Below are 17,175 nucleotides of genomic sequence, written 5' to 3' on the forward strand. Positions count from 1 at the left end.
CACACACACACACATCCACTCTCTCTCCCACAAGCACTACAGGTACATCATACATATCTCACCTATACATATTCCTAGGTATCCAATGTTCTAAAGTGTAATTACTAGCAGTTGCAATCAGATGTTTATTGTGCACAGAATCAGTGGCTTTTCTTTTTAAAACAGGAAGGCAACCAAGTTTTTATGTCACCTGAGATTCAGCTCAGAAACTGCTTCAGAAGGCAAGAACATTACTGGGGCTCAGGTTCAAGTTAACAAAAGGATACTGAACTGGTTTGATATTATGGCTGTATCAGGGCTCACATTTCAAGCAGCAGAGAGGTGATTCAGTGTTCCTAGTCTTCATAGTCCACATATATGGAAGTCCTTAGCCTCTTCTGGTCTCCTCCAGTCTATTGGTCCAAACCAGTTGAGACTGTAAAATCACATGACTTTTATCTCATGTACACTATGGAGTTGTCCTTAGAGAAAAAATATCCATCATCCTGGGTCATTTCTTGCAGCCCGTGTCAGTTATTACAGCTCTGAACAATACAGGAAATTACCATGTGAATGTACTCTAAGGAAGGGCCTCTTCAACTATTTGTACTGCTATTGTTTCATATTTTGATGTATGTCTACACTATAAAATTGGTGCCATTTCATTTGTCATAGCATCTGGGTAAAAGATCTTGGGAACTGTAGTTCTGAAAAGAGGGTAGGGATCTCTGTTGTTGTTGTTGTTGTGTGCTTTCAAGTCGATTACGACTTATGGCGACCCTATGAATCAGCGACCTCCAAGAGCATCTGTCATGAACCACCGTGTTCAGATCTTGTAAGTTCAGGTCTGTGGCTTCCTTGATGGAATCAATCCATCTCTTGTTTGGCCTTCCTCTTTTTCTACTCGCTTCTGTTTTTCCCAGCATTATTGTCTTTTCTAGTGAATCCTGTCTTCTCATTATGTGTCCAAAGTATGATCATTTCATCATTTTAGCTTCTAGTAATAGTTCTGGTTTAATTTGTTCTAACACCCAATTATTTGTCTTTTTTAGTGTGATTAAATGAGTCACACTGATATGGGATTCTCCAGTGGTAAATTAATAATGTTGGTATGGGATTCCCCACTGCTACGTTGCTCCTATTTTGGTTTCCCTTGTAGAGTTCTGTTGTCTTCTATTTCTTGATGTGATAAAGCAGCAGAAACAGGAGATCAGAAGCCAGTCCTACCATTAGGCAGAGTGAGGCGGCTGCCTGAGGTGGCAGATGTTGGAGGAAGTGGGAAGGCAGCAGTGAGAGCTCCTCAGTTGCACTTCCTGAGCCCCCCAGCTATTTCCTGTTTGAGGGCAGAGCTGTGTCTGCCTGCCCTGTATCCCTTAAACTAGCCTGCAGTCCATGGGTAGAGTGGAAGATGCAATCTCTTTCTAATGTTGAAGGAAGATGCAACATTTTTATTTATTTATTTATTTAATTTAATTTATATACCGCCCTAAGCCCAAGGGCTCTCTGGGCGGTGTACATAATCTGGCAACAGCCATATGCAACAGAACAGCCAGTAAGTTCTGACCATCACTATTTTGCCAGGAACCATGTAAGGGTATACTGACCTTTCAAAATGTTGTTACCATAAAGGGAAGGTGCTAATGCCTTTGGTCACTGGCAGGGATGGAAGGTTCTGTCAGTTTCAGTTCTTTCAGTTTCTCATTTTTTCCTATCTGAAAAGCAGTTCTCCACATTTCTGCAGCTTTTTGCATTTTTTAAAAATAATTCCTCATGAAAATTCTAACGCATTGAAATGCAATTTTTGTATACATTTTGACTGATGTACACATTTTTGCAACCAATTCCTCTTAAAATAATGCATTTTTGTATGTCATTTTCACTAATACCTTCATTTTTATGTACACTTTCCCCTATGATATGCACTATTGTAAACATTTTTGCTTTGGAGAACTGCACTGCAAAATTTCGATAAGTGCAAATTTTGAAGGATGGCTGAGTTTTGGTTCTCATATGTTTTCAGAAAGTGTGGATTTGATCATTTGTCATTAAATGCAAATTGAATTGAATTTTACCCCCATCCCTAGTCACTGGCCTTACAACTTCAGCAAATCAGGACCAGGACAATATTTTCCAGACTGTGGTCCTCTTCCTCTTTTTTGAGGAAGGAGAAAATATGCATCTGGCAAGTTAATCTCGCCATCATTGAACCATGACCCTAGTGCTAAAAAAAACAGCAAAATAAATATACACACACCGTATAACTTTGCCTGAAGAGCTTAGCTGATCCAACAGATTTTCATGCCGTGAGACAGGTTTTGCTGCATTTGTAGAGGGTTTAAAAAAAAAAATCTCCCCATGAGGAGCATTAAATTCAAAGCAATCACAAGATGCCCTTCCTATCCTGGTGCTCACTAAGCTGCTACTTGTTTCTTCGTATCATTCCACATTGCTTCTCCAACCAACCAAACCATTTGTATTTTGTTTGTTTGTTTGCTTGGGTTCATTTGAACCCACGGGCTGCCTTCCACTTCAAAAAATGAATGCCATTTGATATGGGAAATGCCCAGGCATGTGAGAGCATTTTTCATCTCTGGAGAGTTCAATTTCATTTGCTCTCTTCCTTCCGTGTTCCAAGCAGGCAGTGCAGAGGGCTGTATAAATAGCCAAGCCTGTGCTACATCCAGTTTGAGATAGCCAAGCATCCAGGAGGGGAAGGCACACGGCGGGGAAAGCCTTGAGCAGCTTGTGAAAGTAAAGATGATATATATTTCAGACTCAATCTCCTGAGCAATCTTGGGAAGCTTGGATGGATTACAATAATACTTCAGCAAGGCTTCCGACATCCGTAAAGAGCTGTCACTTACCCAGAAGGATAAGAGCTGGAGAGAGAATGTCATTATTTCCACATAAGATAAATTTGAAGGGCTGATTTTCTGCAAAGGATGAGAAACTCCAAAAAAGCTAACGGCTTAAACTTTTAAAATCTTCTCTCTAAGTGGAATGGGTGAGTCTTAAGACTTAAAAAAAAAAACAGAATGAGGATTTGGTGGTGGTGGGGTTTGTGGGGAATAAATTGTATGATGCTAGTTTTTAAGTGTACAGTACTATTGGAAAGCCTTGGTAATACTTTCTAGATATATCATTGGTGCCAGAGTTGTACATTTTTCATTAATGCATCTTAGCTTTTCCCATTTTGAGAACCTGGAGACAGCTACACAGCAAAGATGTTACAAAGCTGGATGAATTTGGACCTTATCGTAATAGAAGATCTTGTACTTCAAGTATCCCAGCAAATGATGGCTGAAACCTTATTGCACAGTGATTTGAGAGTAAGCTCCAGTGAACTCAGTGAGACTTACTTCCAAGTAAACATGCTTGGGAACAGGTTGTGTGATTCTTCAAATGCGTCCTTTCAGTTCCTTTCTCTTATGCACAACCATAAAGCTCTTGCTTCACCAGGTTTTTATGCTAGCTAGAATTCTATGAGCTGGTATTTTGAATGCTAAGCTGAATGGAGTCTCTGGATCATGATGAAGTTTCTTAATAGGTTTTATACTTAATTTGGGCTACTCATCTTGGGTCAGTTGCAGCACTATTGCATGAGTGAGGGTTGTGCAAATACTTTAATACAGAATGCAATGGGCAATTCAAAGTGATCATTAGTTCTTTTTTTAATGAGAAATTACTTGTGTGTGTGTGTGTGTGTGTGTGTGTGTACACACAGGTACACATCTATATGGATCAATGCCATTCAAGGTAAATTTGATTTTAAAAAAGACATCACTGCAGTAGTTTTAGTTACATTTTCATGTAAATAGTTTTCTATCACGGGAATTAAATTAAAGAATTAAACTGAAAGAATCTTAACAGCTTAAGATGGATTTTTAGGGTTGTCTTTAACTAAACCAGAGTCAGTGTTGAGCAAAAGCATTAATTTTATATGGCTACAACAGGGGAGAAAGTATACTTGTTTATGGAAAGTAATTAATTTGACTGGTGGCTTACAGTTATGCAATCCGCACACAAACATGCTGACAGAGAAAAAATACAAGTAAAATGTATGAATAGCTGTGCGCTTAATTAACGGCAGAGAGAGCTATTATTGTTTCTCCACTGCATAACCATTTAGCACCGCATCTCATGGAATGCTCACATTAAAAAGCCAACTCATGATCAACAGAGGAAAGGTGAGATTTTAAAACAGGAATAATGTAGCTAGTAACTAATTAACTGTGAAACATAGAGAAAGAAAGGGAACAAGATTCCAAAAGCAAAATTGTGTATTTGTGTGTGGAACCAGAGACCAGAAACATTCACTTATATTTCTCAATTAAGAAAGTAAAAATCTGGATGTACCACAGGAATGGGTTTGTTTGGACTCTTATTTGCTTATAGACCTCAGCTTGGTTTTTCTTCCTCTCTCATAAACACTACAGCCATTCAATGAAGCTGAATATTGGAAGATTCGGGACAGACAAAATAAAGTACTTCACAAAGCACATATTTAAAATATGGAATTTGTTCCCACAAGAGGCAGTGATGGCCACCAACCTGGAAGCCTTTAAAAGAGGTTTAGACAAATTCATGGAGGATAAGGCTATCAATGACTACTAACTCTGATGCCTATGTTCTACCTCCACTGTCAGAGACAGTATGCTTCTGAATACCAGTTACTGAAAACTGCAGGAGGGGAGAGTGTTGTTATGCTACAGTTCTGCTTGTGGACTTCCCACGGGCATCTGGTTGGCTACTGTGAGAAGAGGATGCTGGACTAGATGGGTCATTGGCCTGATCCAGCAGGCTCTTCTTATGTTTTTGTGTTCTTATTTTGAGCAAACAATTCCACAAATCAGTTTGTGGACCTTATTTAGTCTCATTGAAGTTTCCTGACTGTGATCTCATAAGTTTGATTTTAACCACTTTTACCTAGAAGAACATCCTAGCAGCATTGCTGAAGTTTATTTTCAAAAGTGTGTGTTTGAATCCTAAGCATGCTTATTCAGATGTAAATCCCATTGTCTTCAACATCATAGTGTGTGTGCTTTGGATTACTATGCTATTACTTTATAAATATATTCTAATGAATCAATATGTGTCTTTAAAAAATCAAGCAAAAGAGTTAGTTGAAGACAAAAATAGTTGCACAGAACAGTGCTGTGGAAAGTTTAAGTCCTTTAATGTTGTGTTCATGAGAATAGATTCCTTAACAGCATCTTTCAAAAACAGCTTCCTAAATTCAATTGACCATCCTTTTCCTTTTAATATTCAACCACATCATTTCAATAAACTTTGTAAGCTTGAAGAAGACTATTCAGCACATTGAAACAGAAGGAAGCACAAAACTGACATCCTAAGTATTAATAGCAAAGTCTCAACCTTTGCAACATGCTTTGATATTTTGGTTGCATTATTTGAAATGTACAATTTCCCTTTGTTTTCCTGGAGGCTAACCCCATGAAAGAAAATATCCTCAGTTTTGTACAATTTGCAATGCATACAAATAGAACAATGGTTATTTTCCTGTTCATGGTTTTAAGCCAATAATGTTTATTAATACAAACCAGGGAGCTTAACTAAACTTTAATGAGGCTAATTGAGAGGATGGCTGTTTTATTCTCCAGTAAACTATGTAATTTTTTTTTTTGCTTTGCCTTTTGGGCATACATAGCAAGTTCAAAAAACAATATGTGTATATTTATGCAGCAGCTATAACTATTAATTTTCTGTAGCTTGCTGGGGATTTTCTTTTGTTGAAGTGTAAATCTGCTTAAGGTTAAGGCAGATGATAACTCTTGAGATTCAGTGAAGTCACACATTGCATGTCCTGTCTTATTACATGGTTGTACAGGAAGATGATCATTTCCCCAGTGAGCTTCAACAACAGAGAATGTGCAAATACATCACTACATCATATTTGGAGATAATCTGATTCTTCTTTCATGCTTTGGAATAAAATGTGTATAGATCCATCCCTATTATTTCTGCAGACAGACACGTCTCCTTTGTAAGATTAAAAACAAAAGCTACTTAGGAAATAAACAATAGGAATGATAATAACAACATTTGGTCTAATGCTATGGGCCTAATTCAGCTCCTTTCCTACACATAGTCCTCCTTTGAATACAACTCTCCATATGTGGCCTTTAGCAGCGGAGGCAATAGGGGAGGCCTGTGCTGAAAGCAGGGTGCATCAGGGAGAAAAGAGAGGAAGTGGCAGAGGACCAGAACACATTTTAGGTTTTCAAAATTGACTCATGGTGAAACATTGGGTTGTCTGCGAGAGGCTGCTGTATAAAATCCCATAGGTAACTTCAGCAATGTCGCAAAGGGTCTTAGGGCACCCTCTTGGTTTCTACATCACTTTGGGTGTGGGTGTGCACATGCCTGCTATATGTCAGCTGGAATATGCACCCTGGGAACTCTTGAAACATAGCAGGGAATGCTGGGGCACACCTCTTGGCTCAAAAGCCATATATTCTGGCACATGATCTGAGGGGTGTGTCCCAGCATCCTCTGTAATGTTCACATTGCTGATGGTTCACATTGGGTTGTATGAAGTTCACATTGCTGATAGGAGTTCACGTTGCAGATGGTTCATGATGGGTTGCATAAGGTCCACACTGCTGATGGAGGTCCACGTTGCTGACGGTGCCTGCTTCCCTTGGCATCTTGTAGTAGACACATGATGGAGAAGAGAGCCACCCTCAGAGGATGCTACAACCAAAAGATAGGCTCCCACTAAGGAACCACTTGGAATGCTTGTGAAAAGGGAGGTCTAACTTTATTCTCTGCCAAGATAGCTGTGCAATCAAAGAGCGGGGGGACCTCCCACCCTTCATTCTTTTGATGGGATCTGTGGCAAGGCCCTGCTTTTATCCTTATTACCTGTGCAGGCAAGTGAGGGACCCAACTATACACATCTGATCCCACAAAGAAAAGTCCTGTGGGTACTACACGATGAAATTAGACATTTATTATCAAGATCTCCCACACTTAAAAAAAAATGTTTAAAACCAGCTGGATGAGCAACAGAACAGCTTAATTGGGGCATGGTGCTAGAGAAATGTGGAGAGGAGAGAGATATTAATCTCTTCTTTTGCATCTTTTCCCCAATTTTTATAACTCCACTAAAAGTTGTCATTTCCCCCAGAAGGGAAAACAGAGAGTTACCATACTAGTACTTCTATTCCTGCCCTTGAAGGCCCATAGCAACTCTTGGAAGGACGTGGTTTAGATCAGGAAAACAGCACAGGGAGGTGTTAGTTGTCCTTCTCTTAGCACCGTGGCACTGATCGTATTTAGGCTCCCTGCGTCTGCTTTGAACTCGTTTTTTTTAAAAAAAGGTGATTCTGATGAGGTTTCTCTTGCACCCTATCTAGTTTCACCCTCATCAGTTTATACAACTCTGGGAAGTCGTTCACATCCAGTTCTGGCACCGTACCCACTACAGCTGAGCTGAAATTTCTCAGAAGGTGCTTTACTGAGAAAATTTCTGAAGTCTTCTTTTTCTCACCCAACCACCACCATCACCAAGAAAAAGGAGGCCACTTTGCAGAATTTTCTTGTAAAATTCTCCACCACTTTTATTTTTGTGGCAGTTGCCCTGGAAAAGCGAGAGGTCCAGGGCCTTGTGGAGGATGTAAAAGGATGGCCAGGCAGCCAGCACACTGCCTGCTGCTGCCACTTGCTGCAGCTGCACCAACCTAAGGAAACCCACTAATTTTAGGGGGGGGGAAGAAGCTGTGCTACTTTTAATCATGAACCCCACCCCTGAGAAACCATTGGGGAATTTATCTTCTCCCTGGAGAATATTTGGTGAAAAGCCTCTTCCAAAGCACAATTTCTCTGCTCACAAATAGGGTGGAGAATTTCTCCAACTGCATATAGCACTGGCATCCACGTGCAGTCTTTAACGGCAGTTCACCCTTCCAGATTATTTATTTATTTATTAAATTTATATCCTGCCCTTCCTCCCAGAATAATCCCTGAGCGAGCACTGCTAGATCAGGAGCAGGTTCTGCTAAAAAAGCAGTATGAATAGTGTACTGAAACACTGCAGAAATCAAATATAAAGAGTGTAAATTAAGTCAGCAAAACCTGGGAATAGTTGGATGAATCTGTATGTGCCTAGAAAACGCTCCAAGTACCTTGTGATACTTTTGCAAGGCTTGATCTGCAGCATCATGAAATAATTAGGCATTAGACAGCAAGTGCCATTTAAAACACAGATGGATGCTTAACTCAGATCATAAGTCTGGAGTGTTCTGCAAATTTTGGACTTTTCATTTTTCCAAGCCTGTTCAGTTACAGTAAAATGGGTCCAGTGTTATACCAGATATAGGGACTGGAGTTTCAAATACTGTGTGAAAGTTGCAGCTATTACCTCTAAATGTTGGAGGTGCATTCTTTTTTCTGTCACTTTTTGGGCAGGCTGAGCCAAATGTCCTGAATCTATTTTTCTTTTAAGCTAAGACTCAGACATATTACAGCATTCCAAAAAAGTCGTTTAACTTGCTGAAAACACTGACGTACAATTCTTTAGGGCAGTCGCTTCTAAACTGTGTACTATGTAACCCTCTGGCTGCTGGGACAGTTAACAGAGGGTATTCTGAACGGGAAGTCAGCTTTTGTGAAAGTTGGCTTGTCCACTGCTTCCAGTCTTCCTATGCAATGTACATCTGCAAAAGAGGGTAATGTGTGATCTCTTTAACCTTTTCAGACCCAGGACTAGCACTGAGCTAGAGGAGGGCATTTTGGTGGTTTTCAAAGAGGGAGAGAATTTTATGGGACTTGTGGCTAACATTCCCCCTGAGAATGGTTCTCCAAGCAAAGCTATGTCATCATGCAGACACTATGTACTCATCATGTAATAATCCAGTCATTGGCACTTGCAAAGCCCCATGCTTGAGGCTTGGCAAGACCCAACAATCAGCTGATTGCCGGCACTTTGCAGGCTGTACCTTTGCTCACATAGTTTGGGTCATTGCCACCTGACATCACTGTGACACCAGGGAGTTGACAGGGACCTTGGGGAAGATAAGGATCTAGCCCAGCAGCCAGATTGAATTCCCCACCTCTCATGCAGCGTGATTTTGAGGTGCATTCAGGGAGGGGGTGGATGGCAGGCACCAGCTGATGTCCACTGAAAGGATCACAACTGTTGCTGTGATTACCATCAAACACAAGTGGCAGCAGCAACAGGGGGTAAGTGATGTCACCCCCTTTCATCCCTGAATCCCACACCTATTCTAGCTGAAAGTTGGAAAAATGGGACTTTTGGCTGGGCCTTGCAGGGCCCACCATTAGCTAAAACACACATTGTGATACCCCACTGTGATATGCTGAGCTGGACTAGGCTCAGCCTCCACAATCAGAAATGAGCATGCACGGCCCAGAAGTGGTGCAGTGTAGTTGCTGGCCATCCAATGCTCTTTTGACTTCCCCAGGGTTGCCTAAGGAGGTGAGGTTGCCCAAGGGAGGCAGAGAGAGAAGCTGGGAGTGTATTGGAGAGAGCAGCAACCAGGGAGGTGAGTGGTGAGCACAGCCAAGTAAAAGGTAAAGGTATCCCTGCACTTGTAGTGCGAGTTGTTTCCGACCCTTAGGGTGACATCTTGCGACATTTACTAGGCAGACCGTATATATGGGGTGGGATTGCCAGTTCCTTCCCCGGCCTTTCTTTACCCCCCAGCATATGCCGGGTACTCATTTTACCGACCACGGATGGATGGAAGGCTGAGTGGACCTTGACCCCTTTTACCAGAGATTCGACTTCCTCCTTCCGTTGGAATCGAACTCTGGCCATGAGCAGAGCTTACAGCTGAATTGCAGGGAAATTAATCTTATTTGGATTTGGGTTTCTTTTGTGTAATTGGTGCCAGGAGGTACAGACCCTTCATACCTGCTCTGGGGGAAAGAGGGAGTGCTGGGGTTCTGAGGGCTTTCCAACATCTTACACCCCATCCCCAGTAATTCTACTTCTTCATCATAATTATTATTACTGTGTATTGTGGCTGTGCTGCTGGTACAACTCACCTTGAGTCAGTCTGTCAGTGGCGGGTAGTGGCTCCATGTCAGTGGGGCAGTGGAATCCATTCCAAGTTTCAGTCTAAACATTCATGGAACTGTTCAAGGTGCTGAAGCTCCTTGAAAGTTTGGACTAAAACCCAGAGCAGATTCCATGGCCCCACTGACATGGAGCCACTAGCTGCTACTGCAGTCTCTGACCCAGTTGTCACTGGATCCATCGAGTTAAGAGCGGTCTTCTAGGTCACACTCATCATTCAAGTACAGAAGAACAGGCTGCTGGATCAGGTCAAAGGCCCATCTAGTCCTGCATCCTGTTCTTACAATGGCCAACAAGATGCTCATAGGAAGCCCACAAACAGGACCAGAGCATAAGAGCACTCTCCCCACCTGTGAAGTGGGGCTACAATGAAGCCCCAAAGGCCTGATAAGTGCCCAGATGAACTGAGTGTGCATCCAATAACATGTTGCAGAACCCTCTGCAATGTATTTTGTGTACAGGATTTGCTTGGCAGACAAGTCCCTGTAGACAATATGCAAGCCAATCCATTAGAGAGAAAGGATTGATGCTAGACTTCAATGGACGCACACACAGATCCTTTAATCTTCAGAATAAAGCACATAATTGCAATCCTCATATTTAGAAACATATGCATCATACAAGTGTGCTAATCAGAGATCTGGGACAGAATGCCACACTCTGGGCTCATCTACATGGGAGGATTTCTTCATAGCAAATAACACTGATTTTATCTTCACTATTGATTTGTACCATCCACCATTCCTGCTCAATGGTAGCTGCCAATCTTTTTTCCCATTCTCACAAGTAGGCATTCCTTTGGGAAGGATTAGTCTTGCTCTTTCCTTGAGGCCCCACCCTCTAATTATACATTTCCACTCCCTCTGGTTGCTAGATGACTGAGCATGCTCAGTCTGTTCTACCAGTTACAGTAGGTTCCTTTAAAAAAAACCCAGAAGTGAGAATATCTGTTATTCCTGCCTGTAGTTGATAGGATACAGATGAAATACAAACCTTAGTTTGAGCAGTGTTATGCTTTTGCACACAAGTTAGGGGCAAAAGAAAATAAAGGCACAATTTGCAGCAACATAAAAATGGCCAGCAGAATGGAGGAGAGCAGCCAGAAGTTGCTTGTCAGACCACAGGAAAGAAAATGAAAGAAGGGACGAGGAGATAGTGGGTGTGGAGAGGGGAATGACTGACACACCCACCTAAAAGCATCAGAGTAGAGCATCTGCAATCACTAGAGAAACAGAGTAGAGACTTTTTCCCTCCACTTTTTGTATTATCAGCGGATTGGGTTAGTACAGACTTACAGGGGAAAAACTGCATGATAGCTTCTGATTGCCGGTAATGTCATGTGAACCATGCAAATTTAAAGGAGAGGTGAGTAGCACCCAAGACACAGTAAACCATAGTGTAGATGAGCCCCCAGTTAAATGTCCACTTGGTGGCAAACCTGGCTTTGTTACTGTGCAATATGTAAAATAGCTTTCTGGAACCATGTCTTTCCAACAACGATTTGCTTTACTTTTTTATACCCTTCATATTTCAAATATAAGTGTACTCATTTGTATTTGCTCCTTTAATTTCTGTCTTCCTTGTGTTTCCCTTCCTTGATCGATCCATCTATTGTTGCTATAGCTAGCATAGATTTATTATTGATTGATTGTTGCTGTTGTCAATCATAAAACAGTGGGTGGAGAAAATATCCATGCCTGGGGAGAGTATTCACAGGAACAAATGAAGATCCTTTATACCAGGTCAGACTATTTAACCATCTAGTCTAGTATTATCTACTCCCAGCATGTGGCACCTGTTGCCCTCCAGATGATGCTGGACTCAAAGTCCTATCAGCCCCAGCCAGCATGGCCAGTGGTCAAGAATGATGGGAGTTATAGTTCAGCAACAACTGGGAGGCCATAGGTTCTGCTTCCCTGATCTATTCCAACCACCAGCAGCTCACCAGGGTCATAGGCAGAGGTTTTTCTCATCACCTGCTAGTGATTCAGGACTGAACCTAGGACCTTCTGCATGTAAAGCACACACTTTATCCCTGAGCTATGGTACCTACAGCTTTTAGGAACATCTCTTTTGCTTTTAATATAATTGTACTGTTATAACCTGTCCTGTGACCTTATGGGTGAAAGTGGGTAAGCAATATAGTAGTTTTATTATTATTAATAGTACTAATAGTATTAGTAATAATAATAATAGTCAAATCAGTCTCAGTGTTCAGTTACCCAAGAAAGGTATGTTCCCACAATCATTGTCTCACCTGATGTGTTACTTTTATTTTTCAGTTGTCTGAAAGATATCCATATGTAACCCCCATCTTCTAAATAGTTCAAGATAGGTTCGGCTGGCTCACCACCCAACCCATGTTCAGATGTCTTGATTATTAAAGACTGCCTCAGTTGTTCCATGTTCAGGATGACTATGTTCTGCCACCACTGTCAGAGGCAGTTATTACTTGGTACGCCAGTTGCTGGGAATCACAAGAGGGAAGAGTGCACTCAGATCCTGCTTGTAGGCTTCCCATAGGCATCTGGTCGACCACTGTGAGAATTGGATGCTGGGCTAGATAGGCTTTTGGCTTGATTTGGCAGCCAGGCCCTTCTGAAGTTCTTATTTGCTGATAAGTTCCACATTGCACAGATACAACCCAGAAGATGCTTGTAAAATGCCAGTTTGTGGAGGGGAAACAATCATAAGAACTTACTCAAATCCCCATTTTTTAGAAGTGCTTATACAGGAGTGATTTCTAAAGTGATGCATCAGAAATGGTGGCAGAACCAGGCCACAAGGTCAGTTGCCTCAGGTCCAAACAATTTGTTCTGTGCTGAAAATTTCCCCCACTCTTTCCTGATCATTCTTAATGAGAAAAGAAACTGCATTTGAAAATCATCAAGTCTGTGTGTGGGAAAATTGATGACATTCTCATGGGTGGGATATAGCCTTTTTGTTGCACTGAACCTTACTTTGAGGTGGCCATGGGTGAGTAGGGATGGAGGAGAAATTAGATTTTGTTTGCATTTAAATGAGAAACTGTGTAATTCACACTTCAGACTACTACATGTACTGAAACACAGCTAGCCCTCAAAATCCAAACTTCTCTGAATTTTGTGATTCAATTTTCCACCCAAACAACATGTGCAAACATCATATATGAAGGGGAAATGTGCTAAAAATGCATATATTCATGAAAATAGCATACAACAGTGCATTATATTAGGTGAAGTTAAGTACAAAAAATGTGTATGTTAGTCAAAACTACATACAAAAATGTGTTTATTAGGAGATACTTCCACTAAAATGCTGGCCAATTCTCATGAGGATTTTTGTTTTAACTGCAAATGTCTGTGGAAATGTAGAGAACCGAGTTTCAGAAAAGTGAAAACCTGAGAGACATCAAAATTGACAAATTTAAATATGACATCAGGTGTTGGACGCTTGAGGCTCAAGTGGCCTCGGTGGCACGGAATGTGTTTTACCATCTTCGCTTAGTAGCCCAACTACGCCCCTATCTGGACAGTGACGATCTCGCCTCAGTTGTTCACGCTCTAGTAACTTCTAGATTGGACTACTGTAATGCGCTCTACGTAGGGCTGCCCTTGAAGACCGTTCGGAAACTTCAGCTAGTGCAAAACGCGGCAGCCAGGTTGTTGATGAGGACCCGTTGGTCCGCGCATATAACACCTGTCCTGGCCCGTTTGCACTGGCTGCCTATCTGTTTCCGAGCCAGATTCAAGGTGCTGGCTTTGACCTATAAAGCCTTACACGGTGTGGGACCGCAATACCTTGTGGAACGCCTCTCCCACTATGAACCTACCCGTTCACTTCATTCAGTATCCAAGGCCCTCCTCCGGGTACCAACTCACCAGGATGCCCGGAGGATTGTTATTAGATCTAGGGCCTTTTCTGTGGTGGCCCCCGAACTGTGGAACAGCCTACCTGAGGAGATACGCCTGGCGCCTACGGTACTTTCTTTTAGGCGCCAGGTTGGGACCTGGCTATACTCCCAGGCATTTTAATGTTCAATGTTTTATATTTCATGTTTTTCGCTTAATTTGCTGCTGTTTGTTATTGATTTTATTGTAATACTGTATTTTAATCTTGTTTTGTTCACCGCCCAGAGAGCTACTCGCTATGGGCGGTTTATAAATGAAATTAATTAAATAAATAAATAAATAATAAGAGGCGCTTTGCAGGCACTGCCCATCAGATGACAGGCAGTGCCTACAAAGCCCCTTGCTCCTGAAGCACTCATAATCAGCAGATTGTTAGTGCTTGGGAAATGTGTGCACATGGCTTCCTGGTGCTGATACTCAGCTGATTATTGGGGCTTGGGAGGTGCTGTGCACACTTTTTTGCTTGCATAGGCAAAAACAGGTCACCCCCCATCATTGTGATATCAGGTGATTGGTAGATGGGAAGCCCCGCCCAGCTGTCCACCTTGGCTGGGGAGAGGAGGTATGGAGATAAGAATCACCTACCCTTTGGAATTCCTTTCTCTTAAATATTAGACAGGTGCCATCTCTGTTATCTTTTTGGTGCATAGTAAAGACCTTTCTCTTTCAACAACCAAAGTAGAGACTTTATCCCAGTTTGCATCTATTTTGGAATTGCTTTTTAAAATGTTTTTAAAGATTTTTTAAAATATGTTTTATATTTAAAATGTTTTTAAGATATTTTATTTTTGAGATGTTTTAAGATGTTTCTATTGTTTTGTCCTTTGTTTACTGCCCTGGGCTCTTTCTGGGAAGAAGAGCACGATAGAAGTTTAATAAATAAGTAAATAAAATCACCAGCCATTTCCACTGCCCTACATCATGCACATTTAGAAAGGTCTTTTGAGATAAAATATGTTTAGAGGTGGTTATTTTGTGAGAAAATACATTTTAAAATACATACATACATACATATATATATACATGCTGAAGGTAGAGCCTGACACTGATTTTATGTCTTCTACATTAAAATTTACCTTGGTAGTCCCTTTAGTACCAGTCCCTTTATATATATGTATGTGTGTGTGTGTGTGTGTGTGTGTGTGTGTAGTATGTTATGTATTTTAATTGTATTTTATGTATTTTAATTTATTTTAATGTTTTTGTGATTTTACTGCTTACAATTTTATTATGTACATGTGTGATTTTATTTTTGTAAGCTGCCCTGAGTGCCCTATTATAGGGTAGAAAGGCGGGATATAAATATTTTAAGTGTGTGTGTGTGAATTTTCACATAGAGAATTTGCAGATTAATGTGAAAACAGGGCAGAACCAATTGATGAATGAGCATATATGGACCAGAAACAGACTGATCTGCCCATCACTAGTAGCAGGGCAGGGAAGAGCATCTGCCTGAGACTCAGAGAGCCACTGTCAATCAGAGTTAACAGTACTAACCTAATGAACTGACAACTAAGGCAGCTTCATGCAACTCTGTTAATCTCAAAGATAAATTCTGTAAACCCCTCTTGAAACATTTACAGCTGTTGGGCTTTGAGAGTGGCTTTCCAATTATGGCAAGCAAAATGTTGTTGCATGCAACACAGTGGTGGCATATGTGCCCAACTGAGAAATCTGGCTATTTGTTTAAGCTAGAATTATTTCTACTTTCTTCCAAATTCTTCAAACGTTTTGCCTGAACAAGTTTGTCATCTGCTTCAGTGACAACTTCATGAATGCATAATTTTAGATGCATGAACATTTATTTATTTATTTATTTATTGGATTTATTAGACGCCCATCTGGCAGGTTGTCCCGCCGCTCTGGGCAACGTACAGTAAAAATATATAATACACTGAATATAAAAACATATACACAGAAATTAGATGAGGCCTGTTGAATCAAGCCAAAGACCCATCTAATCTACCATCCTGTTCTCACAGTGGCCAACTGGATGCCTCTAAGAAGATCGGAAGCAGGACCTGAGTGCAACTGAGCTCTCCCCACTTGTGATTGCCAGCAACTGGTGTTTAGAGGCAAAGCAGCCATTGATAGCCTATTTCTCCATTAATTAGACTAACTGCCTTTTAAAAGCTTTCTAAGTTGGGGGCCATCACCACATCTGTTGACAGTGAGTTCCATAGTTTAATTATGCACTTTCCTTTGTGTATCCTGAATCTCTGTCCATTCTGCTACTTTACATGGCTCTCAGGCTGTAGTATTAAGAGAGAGGGAGGACATCTCTCTATCCATTTTGTTCACACCAAGCATAGTTGAGGAGGGTCTGCAAGTGGTATCAAAGAGGCTTTTGAAAACTTGGTTTGACAAGATGTTTTAGAGGGGAGGTTTTTGCAGTTTCAGGACCCAGGGCTAGGGATGAAGGAGGGATTTGCCCAATCCACTTTTCACAGTTCAGTGGTTTAAACAATTTTGTGGTTTAAGCTTACTTGTGGATAGGAATGCAACTCATGATCAGATTTTGCAGGGTACTATCAGTGCGCAAGAAGCGCACACAACAATATGTACTTCATAGTTAAAATGCATATAAAATGTGCAGAATTTTACAATACAGAAAAATGCATTAAAATACATATTTGTGGGGATGTGTAGGTAAATTCATATAATAATGCATAAAATAATGCATACAATTTAAGTGCATATTTTCATGCATTCTTTCAAAATATCTGCACAAAACAAGACAGAACAGACTGATGACTGAGTGTCAGTGAAACTTAAATTGTATGGACTTTAACTGATCTGTTCAACCTTTAGCATGAACCTCATGCATCTTAAGCTGCCCAAGGGGATATGGTTGCCTACCTCTAGATCTTTTATATGCATCTTTTAATAGCTCTGTGAGCCAAAGAGAAATTCAATATTTGGTGCTTTTCTCATCTTTGGATCACTGTGCTAGGAGAAGCAGTGGCTGTCAGGTGTCTTCCTACAATTGCTAAAGGAACAGAAGGGAACTTTAAGTGGTAGCTGACTGCAGGCAGAGGTAATCTTTTAATTATAGGATATAAATGTATCATGAGGGGGAGAAAGGGGGAGAATGCCTGAATGAAATGCCTGCCTTTCTCATGGAATCTAAGAACTGAAAGATTTGTAGATGTTGCCACCATATGGCCTCTGTAGGAATGAGGGAGAATTTGCATTTAAAGGTGAATTTACCTCATTTGCACATTTCAAAACAATGCACAAACT

The 17,175-nt window shown here is 41.0% G+C and overlaps 1 protein-coding gene across 1 annotated transcript in view; it reads left to right on the plus strand.

Moving 5' to 3' along the window:
* The first annotated feature begins 2,682 nt into the window (after positions 1-2,682).
* The window catches only part of TUNAR (TCL1 upstream neural differentiation-associated RNA), an 83,258-nt gene continuing 68,765 nt past the window's right edge, over positions 2,683-17,175 (plus strand). The window contains exon 1 of the transcript XR_009761012.1: positions 2,683-2,983. The gene's annotated coding sequence lies outside the window, so the exon portion shown is untranslated. The remainder of the gene's footprint in view (positions 2,984-17,175) is intronic.

The sequence above is a fragment of the Rhineura floridana genome, chromosome 2 (genome assembly GCF_030035675.1).
Source record: "Rhineura floridana isolate rRhiFlo1 chromosome 2, rRhiFlo1.hap2, whole genome shotgun sequence".
Classification (NCBI taxonomy): Eukaryota; Metazoa; Chordata; class Lepidosauria; order Squamata; family Rhineuridae; genus Rhineura; species Rhineura floridana.